The sequence below is a fragment of the Rhynchophorus ferrugineus genome, unplaced genomic scaffold (assembly GCF_030347505.1).
Source record: "Rhynchophorus ferrugineus isolate W39M unplaced genomic scaffold, kcgeb_rfMv2 rfM3, whole genome shotgun sequence".
In the NCBI taxonomy this organism is placed as follows: Eukaryota; Metazoa; Arthropoda; class Insecta; order Coleoptera; family Curculionidae; genus Rhynchophorus; species Rhynchophorus ferrugineus.
This window is the reverse complement of record NW_027472582.1, coordinates 41,547,458-41,565,309: the sequence shown is the minus strand read 5'-3', so window position 1 is coordinate 41,565,309 and position 17,852 is coordinate 41,547,458.

Here is a 17,852-nt window from a genome sequence, read left to right as displayed (position 1 = left end):
GATAGTCCATATCTCGGAAACTATAAGAGATAATGCAATTTGGCAATCGGCAGCGTAATTAGCATGCCGAATATTACTTGGAATGTGAATTGGAACGAAATCGCTAATTCGTAAGACCATTTTACAATTTTGACCCCAGTTAGAAACAGACTCTAAGGTGTAAAATTTCGATAGTCCATATCTCGGAAACTATAAGAGATAATGCAATTTGGCAATCGGCAACGTAATTAGCATGCCGAATATTACTTAGAATGTGAATTGGAGCGATATCGCTAACTCATAAGACCATTTTACAATTCTGGCCCAAGTTAGAAGCAGAGCCAATATTGTTAGATGTCGATAGTCCATATCTCGGAAACTATAAGAGATAGTGCAATTTGGCAATCGGCAGCGTAATTAGCATGCCGAATATTACTCGGAATGTGAATTGGAGCGAAATCGCTAATTCATAAGACCATTTTACAATTCTTTCCCAAGTTAGAAGCAGAGCCAATATTGTTAGATGTCGATAGTCCATATCTCGGAAACTATAAGAGATAATGCAATTTGGCAATCGGCAGCGTAATTAGCATGCCGAATATTACTTGGAATTTGAATTGGAACGAAATCGCTAATTCGTAAGACCATTTTACAATTTTGACCCCAGTTAGAAACAGACTCTAAGGTGTAAAATTTCGATAGTCCATATCTCGGAAACTATAAGAGATAATGCAATTTGGCAAGCGGCAACGTAATTAGCATGCCGAATATTACTTGGAATGTGAATTGGAGCGAAATCGCTAATTCATAAGACCATTTTACAATTCTGGCCCTAGTTAGAAGCAGAGCCAATATTGTTAGATGTCGATAGTCCATATCTCGGAAACTATAAGAGATAATGCAATTTGGCAATCGGCAACGTAATTAGCATGAAGAATATTACTTGGAATGTGAATTGGAGCGAAATCGCTAATTCATAAGACCATTTTACATTTCTGGCCCAAGTTAGAAGCAGAGCCAATATTGTCAGATGTCGATAGTCCATATCTCGGAAACTATAAGAGATAATGCAATTTGGCAATCGGCAACGTAATTAGCATGCCGAATATTACTTGGAATGTGAATTGGAACGAAATCGCTAATTCGTAAGACCATTTTACAATTCTGGCCCCAGTTAGAAACAGACTCTAAAGTGTAAAATTTCGATAGTCCATATCTCGGAAACTATAAGAGATAATGCAATTTGGCAATCGGCAACGCAATTAGCATGCCGAATATTACTTGGAATGTGAATTGGAGCGAAATCGCTAATTCATAAGACCATTTTACAATTCTGGCCCAAGTTAGAAGCAGAGCCAATATTGTCAGATGTCGATAGTCCATATCTCGGAAACTATAAGAGATAATGCAATTTGGCAATCGGCAGCGTAATTAGCATGCCGAATATTACTTGGAATGTGAATTGGAACGAAATCGCTAATTCATCAGACCATTTTACAATTCTGGCCCAAGTTAGAAGCAGAGCCAATATTGTCAGATGTCGATAGTCCATATCTCGGAAACTATAAGAGATAATGCAATTTGGCAATCGGCAACGTAAATAGCATGCCGAATATTACTTGGAATGTGAATTGGAACGAAATCGTTAATTCGTAAGACCATGTTACAATTCTGGCCCAAGTTAGAAGCAGAGCCAATTTTGTTAGATGTCGATAGTCCATATCTCGGAAACTATAAGAGATAATGCAAATTGGCAATCGGCAGCGTAATTAGCATGCCGAATATTACTTGGAATGTGAATTGGAACGAAATCGCTAATTCGTAAGACCATTTTACACTTTTGACCCCAGTTAGAAACAGACTCTAAGGTGTAAAATTTCGATTGTCCATATCTCGGAAACTATAAGAGACAATGCAATTTGGCAATCGGCAACGTAATTAGGATGCCGAATATTACTTAGAGTGTGAATTGGAGCGAAATCGCTAATTCATAAGACCATTTTACAATTCTGGCCCAAGTTAGAAGCAGAGCCAATATTTTCAGATGTCGATTGTCCATATCTCGGAAACTATAAGAGATAATGCAATTTGGCAATCGGCAACGTAACTAGCATGCCGAATATTACTTAGAATGTGAATTGGAGCGAAATCGCTAACTCATAAGACCATTTTACAATTCTGGCCCAAGTTAGAAGCAGAGCCAATATTGTTAGATGTCGATAGTCCATATCTCGGAAACTATAAGAGATAATGCAATTTGGCAATCGGCAGCGTAATTAGCATGCCGAATATTACTTGGAATGTGAATTGGAGCGAAATCGCTAATTCATAAGACCATTTTACAATTCTGGCCCAAGTTAGAAGCAGAGCCAATATTGTTAGATGTCGATAGTCCATATCTCGGAAACTATAAGAGATAATGCAATTTGGCAATCGGCAGCGTAATTAGCATGCCGAATATTACTTGGAATGTGAATTGGAACGAAATCGCTAATTCGTAAGACCATTTTACAATTTTGACCCCAGTTAGAAACAGACTCTAAGGTGTAAAATTTCGATTGTCCATATCTCGGAAACTATAAGAGATAATGCAATTTGGCAATCGGCAGCGTAATTAGCATGCCGAATATTACTTGGAATGTGAATTGGAGCGAAATCGCTAATTCATAAGACCATTTCACAATTCTGGCCCAAGTTAGAAGCAGAGCCAATATTGTTAGATGTCGATAGTCCATATCTCGGAAACTATAAGAGATAATGCAATTTGGCAATCGGCAGCGTAATTAGCATGCCGAATATTACTTGGAATGTGAATTGGAGCGAAATCGCTAATTCATAAGACCATTTTACAATTCTGGCCCAAGTTAGAAGCAGAGCCAATATTGTTAGATGTCGATAGTCCATATCTCGGAAACTACAAGAGATAATGCAATTTGGCAATCGGCAGCGTAATTAGCATGCCGAATATTACTTGGAATGTGAATTGGAACGAAATCGCTAATTCGTAAGACCATTTTACAATTTTGACCCCAGTTAGAAACAGACTCTATGGTGTAAAATTTCGATAGTCCATTTCTCGGAAACTATAAGAGATAATGCAATTTGGCAATCGGCAACGTAATTAGCATACCGAATATTACTTAGAATGTGAATTGGAGCGAAATCGCTAATTCATAAGACCATTTTACAATTCTGGCCCAAGTTAGAAGCAGAGCCAATATTGTCAGATGTCGATAGTCCATATCTCGGAAACTATAAGAGATAATGCAATTTGGCAATCGGCAACGTAATTAGCATGCCGAATATTACTTGGAATGTGAATTGGAACGAAATCGCTAATTCGTAAGACCATTTTACAATTTTGACCCCAGTTAGAAACAGACTCTAAGGTGTAAAATTTCGATTGTCCATATCTCGGAAACTATAAGAGATAATGCAATTTGGCAATCGGCAACGTAATTAGCATGCCGAATATTACTTAGAATGTGAATTGGATCGAAATCGCTAACTCATAAGACCATTTTACAATTCTGGCCCAAGTTAGAAGCAGAGCCAATATTGTTAGATGTCGATAGTCCATATCTCGGAAACTATAAGAGATAGTGCAATTTGGCAATCGGCAGCGTAATTAGCATGCCGAATATTACTCGGAATGTGAATTGGAGCGAAATCGCTAATTCATAAGACCATTTTACAATTCTTTTCCAAGTTAGAAGCAGAGCCAATATTGTTAGATGTCGATAGTCCATATCTCGGAAACTATAAGAGATAATGCAATTTGGCAATCGGCAGCGTAATTAGCATGCCGAATATTAGTTGGAATGTGAATTGGAACGAAATCGCTAATTCGTAAGACCATTTTACAATTCTGGCCCTAGTTAGAATCAGAGCCAATATTGTTAGATGTCGATAGTCCATATCTCGGAAACTATAAGAGATAATGCAATTTGGCAATCGGCAGCGTAATTAGCATGCCGAATATTACTTGGAATGTGAATTGGAACGAAATCGCTAATTCGTAAGACCATTTTACAATTTCGACCCCAGTTAGAAACAGACTCTAAGGTGTAAAATTTCGATTGTCCATATCTCGGAAACTATAAGAGATAATGCAATTTGGCAATCGGCAGCGTAATTAGCATGCCGAATATTACTTGGAATGTGAATTGGAGCGAAATCGCTAATTCATAAGACCATTTTACAATTCTGGCCCAAGTTAGAAGCAGAGCCAATATTGTTAGATGTCGATAGTCCATATCTCGGAAACTATAAGAGATAATGCAATTTGGCAATCGGCAGCGTAATTAGCATGCCGAATATTACTTGGAATGTGAATTGGAGCGAAATCGCTAATTCATAAGACCATTTTACAATTCTGGCCCAAGTTAGAAGCAGAGCCAATATTGTTAGATGTCGATAGTCCATATCTCGGAAACTACAAGAGATAATGCAATTTGGCAATCGGCAGCGTAATTAGCATGCCGAATATTACTTGGAATGTGAATTGGAACGAAATCGCTAATTCGTAAGACCATTTTACAATTTTGACCCCAGTTAGAAACAGACTCTATGGTGTAAAATTTCGATAGTCCATTTCTCGGAAACTATAAGAGATAATGCAATTTGGCAATCGGCAAAGTAATTAGCATGCCGAATATTACTTAGAATGTGAATTGGAGCGAAATCGCTAATTCATAAGACCATTTTACAATTCTGGCCCAAGTTAGAAGCAGAGCCAATATTGTCAGATGTCGATAGTCCATATCTCGGAAACTATAAGAGATAATGCAATTTGGCAATCGGCAACGTAATTAGCATGCCGAATATTACTTGGAATGTGAATTGGAACGAAATCGCTAATTCGTAAGACCATTTTACAATTTTGACCCCAGTTCGAAACAGACTCTAAGGTGTAAAATTTCGATTGTCCATATCTCGGAAACTATAAGAGATAATGCAATTTGGAAATCGGCAACGTAATTAGCATGCCGAATATTACTTAGAATGTGAATTGGAGCGAAATCGCTAACTCATAAGACCATTTTACAATTCTGGCCCAAGTTAGAAGCAGAGCCAATATTGTTAGATGTCGATAGTCCATATCTCGGAAACTATAAGAGATAGTGCAATTTGGCAATCGGCAGCGTAATTAGCATGCCGAATATTACTCGGAATGTGAATTGGAGCGAAATCGCTAATTCATAAGACCATTTTACAATTCTTTTCCAAGTTAGAAGCAGAGCCATTATTGTTAGATGTCGATAGTCCATATCTCGGAAACTATAAGAGATAATGCAATTTGGCAATCGGCAGCGTAATTAGCATGCCGAATATTAGTTGGAATGTGAATTGGAACGAAATCGCTAATTCGTAAGACCATTTTACAATTCTGGCCCTAGTTAGAAGCAGAGCCAATATTGTTAGATGTCGATAGTCCATATCTCGGAAACTATAAGAGATAATGCAATTTGGCAATCGGCAACGTAATTAGCATGCCGAATATTACTTGGAATGTGAATTGGAACGAAATCGCTAATTCGTAAGACCATTTTACAATTCTGGCCCCAGTTAGAAACAGACTCTAAGGTGTAAAATTTCGATAGCCCATATCTCGGAAACTATAAGAGATAATGGAATTTGGCAATCGGCAACGCAATTAGCATGCCGAATATTACTTGGAATGTGAATTGGAGCGAAATCGCTAATTCATCAGACCATTTTACAATTCTGGCCCAAGTTAGAAGCAGAGCCAATATTGTCAGATGTCGATAGTCCATATCTCGGAAACTATAAGAGATAATGCAATTTGGCAATCGGCAACGTAATTAGCATGCCGAATATTACTTGGAATGTGAATTGGAACGAAATCGTTAATTCGTAAGACCATTTTACAATTCTGGCCCAAATTAGAAGCAGAGCCAATTTTGTTAGATGTCGATAGTCCATATCTCGGAAACTATAAGAGATAATGCAATTTGGCAATCGGCAGCGTAATTAGCATGCCGAATATTACTTGGAATGTGAATTGGAACGAAATCGCTAATTCGTAAGACAATTTTACAATTTTGACCCCAGTTAGAAACAGACTCTAAGGTGTAAAATTTCGATTGTCCATATCCGGAAACTATATGAGATAATGCAATTTGGCAATCGGCAACGTAATTAGGATGCCGAATATTACTTAGAATGTGAATTGGAGCGAAATCGCTAAATCATAAGACCATTTTACAATTCTGGCCCAAGTTAGAAGCAGAGCCAATATTTTCAGATGTCGATTGTCCATATCTCGGAAACTATAAGAGATAATGCAATTTGGCAATCGGCAACGTAATTAGCATGCCGAATATTACTTGGAATGTGAATTGGAGCGAAATCGCTATTTCATAAGACCATTTTATAATTCTGGCCCTAGTTAGAAGCAGAGCCAATATTGTAGATGTCGATAGTCCATATCTCGGAAACTATAAGAGATAATGCAATTTTGCAATCGGCAACGTAATTAGCATGCCGAATATTACTTGGAATGTGAATTGGAGCGAAATCGCTAATTCATAAGACCATTTTACAATTCTGGCCCAAGTTAGAAGCAGAGCCAATACTGTCAGATGTCGATAGTCCATATCTCGGAAACTATAAGAGATAATGCAATTTGGCAATCGGCAACGTAATTAGCATGCCGAATATTACTTGGAATGTGAATTGGAACGAAATCGCTAATTCGTAAGACCATTTTACAATTCTGGCCCAAGTTAGAAGCAGAGCCTATATTGTTAGATGTCGATAGTCCATATCTCGGAAACTATAAGAAATAATGCAATTTGGCAACCGGCAGCGTAAATAGCATGCCGAATATTACTTGGAATGTGAATTGGAACGAAATCGCTAATTCGTAAGACCATTTTACAATTTTGACCCCAGTTAGAAACAGACTCTAAGGTGTAAAATTTCGATTGTCCATATCTCGGAAACTATAAGAGATAATGCAATTTGGCAATCGGCAGCGTAATTAGCATGCCGAATATTACTTAGAATGTGAATTGGAACGAAATCGCTAATTCGTAAGATCATTTTACAATTTTGACCCCAGTTAGAAACAGACTCTAAGGTGTAAAATTTCGATTGTCCATATCTCGGAAACTATAAGAGATAATGCAATTTGGCAATCGGCAAAGTAATTAGCATGCCGAATATTACTTGGAATGTGAATTGGAACGAAATCGCTAATTCATTAGACCATTTTACAATTCTGGCCCAAGTTAGAAGCAGAGCCTATATTGTTAGATGTCGATAGTCCATATCTCGGAAACTATAAGAGATAATGCAATTTGGCAATCGGCAGGGTAAATAGCATGCCGAATATTACTTGGAATGTGAATTGGAACGAAATCGCTAATCCGTAAGACCATTTTACAATTTTGACCCCAGTTAGAAACAGACTCTAAGGTGTAAAATTTCGATTGTCCATATCTCGGAAACTATAAGAGATAATGCAATTTGGCAATCGACAACGTAATTAGCATGCCGAATATTAGTTGGAATGTGAATTGGAGCGAAATCGCTAATTCATAAGACCATTTTACAATTCTGGCCCTAGTTAGAAGCAGAGCCAATATTGTTAGATGTCGATAGTCCATATCTCGGAAACTATAAGAGATAATGCAATTTGGCAATCGGCAACGTAATTAGCATGCCGAATATTACTTGGAATGTGAATTGGAGCGAAATCGCTAATTCGTAAGACCATTTTACAATTTTGACCCCAGTTAGAAACAGACTCTAAGGTGTAAAATTTCGATTGTCCATATCTCGGAAACTATAAGAGATAATGCAATTTGGCAATCGGCAAAGTAATTAGCATGCCGAATATTACTTGGAATGTGAATTGGAACGAAATCGCTAATTTATTAGACCATTTTACAATTCTGGCCCAAGTTAGAAGCAGAGCCTATATTGTTAGATGTCGATAGTCCATATCTCGGAAACTATAAGAGATAATGCAATTTGGCAATCGGCAGGGTAAATAGCATGCCGAATATTACTTGGAATGTGAATTGGAACGAAATCGCTAATTCGTAAGACCATTTTACAATTTTGACCCCAGTTAGAAACAGACTCTAAGGTGTAAAATTTCGATTGTCCATATCTCGGAAACTATAAGAGATAATGCAATTTGGCAATCGGCAGCGTAATTAGCATGCCGAATATTACTTGGAATGTGAATTGGAACGAAATCGCTAATTCATAAGACCATTTTACATTTCTGGCCCAAGTTAGTAGCAGAGCCAATATTGTCAGATGTCGATAGTCCATATCTCGGAAACTATAAGAGATAATGCAATTTGGCAATCGGCAGCATAATTAGCATGCCGAATATTACTTGGAATGTGAATTGGAACGAAATCGCTAATTCATAAGACCATTTTACAATTCTGGCCCAAGTTAGAAGCAGAGCCAATATTGTCAGATGTCGATAGTCCATATCTCGGAAACTATAAGAGATAATGCAATTTGGCAATCGGCAACGTAATTAGCATGCCGAATATTACTTGGAATGTGAATTGGAACGAAATCGCTAATCCGTAAGACCATTTTACAATTTTGACCCCAGTTAGAAACAGACTCTAAGGTGTAAAATTTCGATTGTCCATATCTCGGAAACTATAAGAGATAATGCAATTTGGCAATCGGCAAAGTAATTAGCATGATGAATATTACTTGGAATGTGAATTGGAACGAAATCGCTAATTTATTAGACCATTTTACAATTCTGGCCCAAGTTAGAAGCAGAGCCTATATTGTTAGATGTCGATAGTCCATATCTCGGAAACTATAAGAGATAATGCAATTTGGCAATCGGCAGGGTAAATAGCATGCCGAATATTACTTGGAATGTGAATTGGAACGAAATCGCTAATTCGTAAGACCATTTTACAATTTTGACCCCAGTTAGAAACAGACTCTAAGGTGTAAAATTTCGATTGTCCATATCTCGGAAACTATAAGAGATAATGCAATTTGGCAATCGGCAGCGTAAATAGCATGCCGAATATTACTTGGAATGTGAATTGGAACGAAATCGCTAATTCATAAGACCATTTTACATTTCTGGCCCAAGTTAGTAGCAGAGCCAATATTGTCAGATGTCGATAGTCCATATCTCGGAAACTATAAGAGATAATGCAATTTGGCAATCGGCAGCATAATTAGCATGCCGAATATTACTTGGAATGTGAATTGGAACGAAATCGCTAATTCATAAGACCATTTTACAATTCTGGCCCAAGTTAGAAGCAGAGCCAATATTGTCAGATGTCGATAGTCCATATCTCGGAAACTATAAGAGATAATGCAATTTGGCAATCGGCAACGTAATTAGCATGCCGAATATTACTTGGAATGTGAATTGGAACGAAATCGCTAATTCGTAAGACCATTTTACAATTTTGCAGCCCAGTTAGAAACAGACTCTAAGGTGTAGAATTTCGATTGTCCATATCTCGGAAACTATAAGAGATAATGCAATTTGGCAATCGACAACGTAATTAGCATGCCGAATATTAGTTGGAATGTGAATTGGAGCGAAATCGCTAATTCATAAGACCATTTTACAATTCTGGCCCTAGTTAGAAGCAGAGCCAATATTGTTAGATGTCGATAGTCCATATCTCGGAAACTATAAGAGATAATGCAATTTGGCAATCGGCAACGTAATTAGCATGCCGAATATTACTTGGAATGTGAATTGGAGCGAAATCGCTAATTCGTAAGACCATTTTACAATTTTGACCCCAGTTAGAAACAGACTCTAAGGTGTAAAATTTCGATTGTCCATATCTCGGAAACTATAAGAGATAATGCAATTTGGCAATCGGCAGCGTAATTAGCATGCCGAATATTACTTGGAATGTGAATTGGAACGAAATCGCTAATTCATAAGACCATTTTACAATTTTGACCCCAGTTAGAAACAGACTCTAAGGTGTAAAATTTCGATTGTCCATATCTCGGAAACTATAAGAGATAATGCAATTTGGCAATCGGCAGCGTAATTAGCATGCCGAATATTACTTGGAATGTGAATTGGAACGAAATCGCTAATTCATAAGACCATTTTACAATTCTGGCTCAAGTTAGAAGCAGAGCCAATATTGTCAGATGTCGATAGTCCATATCTCGGAAACTATAAGAGATAATGCAATTTGGCAATCGGCAACGTAATTAGCATGCCGAATATTACTTGGAATGTGAATTGGAACGAAATCGCTAATTCGTAAGACCATTTTACAATTTTGACCCCAGTTAGAAACAGACTCTAAGGTGTAGAATTTCGATTGTCCATATCTCGGAAACTATAAGAGATAATGCAATTTGGCAATCGGCAGCGTAATTAGCATGCCGAATATTACTTGGAATGTGAATTGGAACGAAATCGCTAATTCATAAGACCATTTTACAATTCTGGCCCAAGTTAGAAGCAGAGCCAATATTGTCAGATGTCGATAGTCCATATCTCGGAAACTATAAGAGATAATGCAATTTGGCAATCGGCAACGTAATTAGCATGCCGAATATTACTTGGAATGTGAATTGGAACGAAATCGCTAATTCGTAAGACCATTTTACAATTCTGGCCCAAGTTAGAAGCAGAGCCAATATTGTCAGATGTCGATAGTCCATATCTCTGAAACTATAAGAGATAATGCAATTTGGCAATCGGCAACGTAATTAGCATGCCGAATATTACTTGGAATGTGAATTGGAACGAAATCGCTAATTCGTAAGACCATTTTACAATTTTGACCCCAGTTAGAAACAGACTCTAAGGTGTAAAATTTCGATTGTCCATATCTCGGAAACTATAAGAGATAATGTAATTTGGCAATCGGCAACGTAATTAGCATCCCGAATATTACTTAGAATGTGAATTGGAGCGAAATCGCTAACTCATAAGACCATTTTACAATTCTGGCCCAAGTTAGAAGCAGAGCCAATATTGTTAGATGTCGATAGTCCATATCTCGGAAACTATAAGAGATAGTGCAATTTGGCAATCGGCAGCGTAATTAGCATGCCGAATATTACTCGGAATGTGAATTGGAGCGAAATCGCTAATTCATAAGACCATTTTACAATTCTTTCCCAAGTTAGAAGCAGAGCCAATATTGTTAGATGTCGATAGTCCATATCTCGGAAACTATAAGAGATAATGCAATTTGGCAATCGGCAGCGTAATTAGCATGCCGAATATTACTTGGAATGTGAATTGGAACGAAATCGCTAATTCGTAAGACCATTTTACAATTTTGACCCCAGTTAGAAACAGACTCTAAGGTGTAAAATTTCGATAGTCCATATCTCGGAAACTATAAGAGATAATGCAATTTGGCAATCGGCAACGTAATTAGCATGCCGAATATTACTTAGAATGTGAATTGGAGCGAAATCGCTAACTCATAAGACCATTTTACAATTCTGGCCCAAGTTAGAAGCAGAGCCAATATTGTTAGATGTCGATAGTCCATATCTCGGAAACTATAAGAGATAGTGCAATTTGGCAATCGGCAGCGTAATTAGCATGCCGAATATTACTCGGAATGTGAATTGGAGCGAAATCGCTAATTCATAAGACCATTTTACAATTCTTTCCCAAGTTAGAAGCAGAGCCAATATTGTTAGATGTCGATAGTCCATATCTCGGAAACTATAAGAGATAATGCAATTTGGCAATCGGCAGCGTAATTAGCATGCCGAATATTACTTGGAATGTGAATTGGAACGAAATCGCTAATTCGTAAGACCATTTTACAATTTTGACCCCAGTTAGAAACAGACTCTAAGGTGTAAAATTTCGATAGTCCATATCTCGGAAACTATAAGAGATAATGCAATTTGGCAATCGGCAACGTAATTAGCATGCCGAATATTACTTAGAATGTGAATTGGAGCGAAATCGCTAACTCATAAGACCATTTTACAATTCTGGCCCAAGTTAGAAGCAGAGCCAATATTGTTAGATGTCGATAGTCCATATCTCGGAAACTATAAGAGATAGTGCAATTTGGCAATCGGCAGCGTAATTAGCATGCCGAATATTACTCGGAATGTGAATTGGAGCGAAATCGCTAATTCATAAGACCATTTTACAATTCTTTCCCAAGTTAGAAGCAGAGCCAATATTGTTAGATGTCGATAGTTCATATCTCGGAAACTATAAGAGATAATGCAATTTGGCAATCGGCAGCGTAATTAGCATGCCGAATATTACTTGGAATGTGAATTGGAACGAAATCGCTAATTCGTAAGACCATTTTACAATTTTGACCCCAGTTAGAAACAGACTCTAAGGTGTAAAATTTCGATAGTCCATATCTCGGAAACTATAAGAGATAATGCAATTTGGCAATCGGCAACGTAATTAGCATGCCGAATATTACTTAGAATGTGAATTGGAGCGAAATCGCTAACTCATAAGACCATTTTACAATTCTGGCCCAAGTTAGAAGCAGAGCCAATATTGTTAGATGTCGATAGTCCATATCTCGGAAACTATAAGAGATAGTGCAATTTGGCAATCGGCAGCGTAATTAGCATGCCGAATATTACTCGGAATGTGAATTGGAGCGAAATCGCTAATTCATAAGACCATTTTACAATTCTTTCCCAAGTTAGAAGCAGAGCCAATATTGTTAGATGTCGATAGTCCATATCTCGGAAACTATAAGAGATAATGCAATTTGGCAATCGGCAGCGTAATTAGCATGCCGAATATTACTTGGAATGTGAATTGGAACGAAATCGCTAATTCGTAAGACCATTTTACAATTTTGACCCCAGTTAGAAACAGACTCTAAGGTGTAAAATTTCGATAGTCCATATCTCGGAAACTATAAGAGATAATGCAATTTGGCAATCGGCAGCGTAATTAGCATGCCGAATATTACTTGGAATGTGAATTGGAACGAAATCGCTAATTCGTAAGACCATTTTACAATTTTGACCCCAGTTAGAAACAGACTCTAAGGTGTAAAATTTCGATTGTCCATATCTCGGAAACTATAAGAGATAATGCAATTTGGCAATCGGCAGCGTAATTAGCATGCCGAATATTACTTGGAATGTGAATTGGAACGAAATCGCTAATTCATAAGACCATTTTACAATTCTGGCCCAAGTTAGAAGCAGAGCCTATATTGTTAGATGTCGATAGTCCATATCTCGGAAACTATTAGAGATAATGCAATTTGGCAATCGGCAGCGTAAATAGCATGCCGAATATTACTTGGAATGTGAATTGGAACGAAATCGCTAATTCGTAAGACCATTTTACAATTTTGACCCCAGTTAGAAACAGACTCTAAGGTGTAAAATTTCGATTGTCCATATCTCGGAAACTATAAGAGATAATGCAATTTGGTAATCGGCAGCGTAATTAGCATGCCGAATATTACTTGGAATGTGAATTGGAACGAAATCGCTAATTCATAAGACCATTTTACAATTCTGGCCCAAGTTAGAAGCAGAGCCAATATTGTCAGATGTCGATAGTCCATATCTCGGAAACTATAAGAGATAATGCAATTTGGCAATCGGCAACGTAATTAGCATGCCGAATATTACTTGGAATGTGAATTGGAACGAAATCGCTAATTCGTAAGACCATTTTACAATTTTGACCCCAGTTAGAAACAGACTCTAAGGTGTAGAATTTCGATTGTCCATATCTCGGAAACTATATGAGATAATGCAATTTGGCAATCGGCAACGTAATTAGCATGCCGAATATTAGTTGGAATGTGAATTGGAACGAAATCGTTAATTCGTAAGACCATTTTACAATTCTGGCCCAAGTTAGAAGCAGAGCCAATTTTGTTAGATGTCGATAGTCCATATCTCGGAAACTATAAGAGATAATGCAATTTGGCAATCGGCAGCGTAATTAGCATGCCGAATATTACTTGGAATGTGAATTGGAACGAAATCGCTAATTCGAAAGACCATTTTACAATTTTGACCCCAGTTAGAAACAGACTCTAAGGTGTAAAATTTCGATTGTCCATATCTCGGAAACTATAAGAGATAATGCAATTTGGCAATCGGCAGCGTAATTAGCATGCCGAATATTACTTGGAATGTGAATTGGAACGAAATCGCTAATTCATAAGACCATTTTACAATTCTTTCCCAAGTTAGAAGCAGAGCCAATATTGTTAGATGTCGATAGTCCATATCTCGGAAACTATAAGAGATAATGCAATTTGGCAATCGGCAGCGTAATTAGCATGCCGAATATTACTTGGAATGTGAATTGGAACGAAATCGCTAATTCGTAAGACCATTTTACAATTTTGACCCCAGTTAGAAACAGACTCTAAGGTGTAAAATTTCGATAGTCCATATCTCGGAAACTATAAGAGATAATGCAATTTGGCAATCGGCAACGTAATTAGCATGCCGAATATTACTTAGAATGTGAATTGGAGCGAAATCGCTAACTCATAAGACCATTTTACAATTCTGGCCCAAGTTAGAAGCAGAGCCAATATTGTTAGATGTCGATAGTCCATATCTCGGAAACTATAAGAGATAGTGCAATTTGGCAATCGGCAGCGTAATTAGCATGCCGAACATTACTCGGAATGTGAATTGGAGCGAAATCGCTAATTCATAAGACCATTTTACAATTCTTTCCCAAGTTAGAAGCAGAGCCAATATTGTTAGATGTCGATAGTCCATATCTCGGAAACTATAAGAGATAATGCAATTTGGCAATCGGCAGCGTAATTAGCATGCCGAATATTACTTGGAATGTGAATTGGAACGAAATCGCTAATTCGTAAGACCATTTTACAATTTTGACCCCAGTTAGAAACAGACTCTAAGGTGTAAAATTTCGATAGTCCATATCTCGGAAACTATAAGAGATAATGCAATTTGGCAATCGGCAACGTAATTAGCATGTCGAATATTACTTAGAATGTGAATTGGAGCGAAATCGCTAACTCATAAGACCATTTTACAATTCTGGCCCAAGTTAGAAGCAGAGCCAATATTGTTAGATGTCGATAGTCCATATCTCGGAAACTATAAGAGGTAGTGCAATTTGGCAATCGGCAGCGTAATTAGCATGCCGAATATTACTCGGAATGTGAATTGGAGTGAAATCGCTAATTCATAAGACCATTTTACAATTCTTTCCCAAGTTAGAAGCAGAGCCAATATTGTTAGATGTCGATAGTTCATATCTCGGAAACTATAAGAGATAATGCAATTTGGCAATCGGCAGCGTAATTAGCATGCCGAATATTACTTGGAATGTGAATTGGAACGAAATCGCTAATTCGTAAGACCATTTTACAATTTTGACCCCAGTTAGAAACAGACTCTAAGGTGTAAAATTTCGATAGTCCATATCTCGGAAACTATAAGAGATAATGCAATTTGGCAATCGGCAGCGTAATTAGCATGCCGAATATTACTTGGAATTTGAATTGGAACGAAATCGCTAATTCGTAAGACCATTTTACAATTTTGACCCCAGTTAGAAACAGACTCTAAGGTGTAAAATTTCGATAGTCCATATCTCGGAAACTATAAGAGATAATGCAATTTGGCAAGCGGCAACGTAATTAGCATGCCGAATATTACTTGGAATGTGAATTGGAGCGAAATCGCTAATTCATAAGACCATTTTACAATTCTGGCCCTAGTTAGAAGCAGAGCCAATATTGTTAGATGTCGATAGTCCATATCTCGGAAACTATAAGAGATAATGCAATTTGGCAATCGGCAACGTAATTAGCATGAAGAATATTACTTGGAATGTGAATTGGAGCGAAATCGCTAATTCATAAGACCATTTTACATTTCTGGCCCAAGTTAGAAGCAGAGCCAATATTGTCAGATGTCGATAGTCCATATCTCGGAAACTATAAGAGATAATGCAATTTGGCAATCGGCAACGTAATTAGCATGCCGAATATTACTTGGAATGTGAATTGGAACGAAATCGCTAATTCGTAAGACCATTTTACAATTCTGGCCCCAGTTAGAAACAGACTCTAAAGTGTAAAATTTCGATAGTCCATATCTCGGAAACTATAAGAGATAATGCAATTTGGCAATCGGCAACGCAATTAGCATGCCGAATATTACTTGGAATGTGAATTGGAGCGAAATCGCTAATTCATAAGACCATTTTACAATTCTGGCCCAAGTTAGAAGCAGAGCCAATATTGTCAGATGTCGATAGTCCATATCTCGGAAACTATAAGAGATAATGCAATTTGGCAATCGGCAGCGTAATTAGCATGCCGAATATTACTTGGAATGTGAATTGGAACGAAATCGCTAATTCATCAGACCATTTTACAATTCTGGCCCAAGTTAGAAGCAGAGCCAATATTGTCAGATGTCGATAGTCCATATCTCGGAAACTATAAGAGATAATGCAATTTGGCAATCGGCAACGTAAATAGCATGCCGAATATTACTTGGAATGTGAATTGGAACGAAATCGTTAATTCGTAAGACCATGTTACAATTCTGGCCCAAGTTAGAAGCAGAGCCAATTTTGTTAGATGTCGATAGTCCATATCTCGGAAACTATAAGAGATAATGCAAATTGGCAATCGGCAGCGTAATTAGCATGCCGAATATTACTTGGAATGTGAATTGGAACGAAATCGCTAATTCGTAAGACCATTTTACACTTTTGACCCCAGTTAGAAACAGACTCTAAGGTGTAAAATTTCGATTGTCCATATCTCGGAAACTATAAGAGACAATGCAATTTGGCAATCGGCAACGTAATTAGGATGCCGAATATTACTTAGAATGTGAATTGGAGCGAAATCGCTAATTCATAAGACCATTTTACAATTCTGGCCCAAGTTAGAAGCAGAGCCAATATTTTCAGATGTCGATTGTCCATATCTCGGAAACTATAAGAGATAATGCAATTTGGCAATCGGCAACGTAACTAGCATGCCGAATATTACTTAGAATGTGAATTGGAGCGAAATCGCTAACTCATAAGACCATTTTACAATTCTGGCCCAAGTTAGAAGCAGAGCCAATATTGTTAGATGTCGATAGTCCATATCTCGGAAACTATAAGAGATAATGCAATTTGGCAATAGGCAGCGTAATTAGCATGCCGAATATTACTTGGAATGTGAATTGGAACGAAATCGCTAATTTGTAAGACCATTTTACAATTTTGACCCCAGTTAGAAACAGACTCTAGGGTGTAAAATTTCGATAGTCCATATCTCGGAAACTATAAGAGATAATGCAATTTGCCAATCGGCAACGTAATTAGCATGCCGAATATTACTTAGAATGTGAATTGGAGCGAAATCGCTAACTCATAAGACCATTTTACAATTCTGGCCCAAGTTAGAAGCAGAGCCAATATTGTTAGATGTCGATAGTCCATATCTCGGAAACTATAAGAGATAGTGCAATTTGGCAATCGGCAGCGTAATTAGCATGCCGAATATTACTCGGAATGTGAATTGGAGCGAAATCGCTAATTCATAAGACCATTTTACAATTCTTTCCCAAGTTAGAAGCAGAGCCAATATTGTTAGATGTCGATAGTCCATATCTCGGAAACTATAAGAGATAATGCAATTTGGCAATCGGCAGCGTAATTAGCATGCCGAATATTACTTGGAATGTGAATTGGAACGAAATCGCTAATTCGTAAGACCATTTTACAATTTTGACCCCAGTTAGAAACAGACTCTAAGGTGTAAAATTTCGATAGTCCATATCTCGGAAACTATAAGAGATAATGCAATTTGGCAAGCGGCAACGTAATTAGCCTGCCGAATATTACTTGGAATGTGAATTGGAGCGAAATCGCTAAT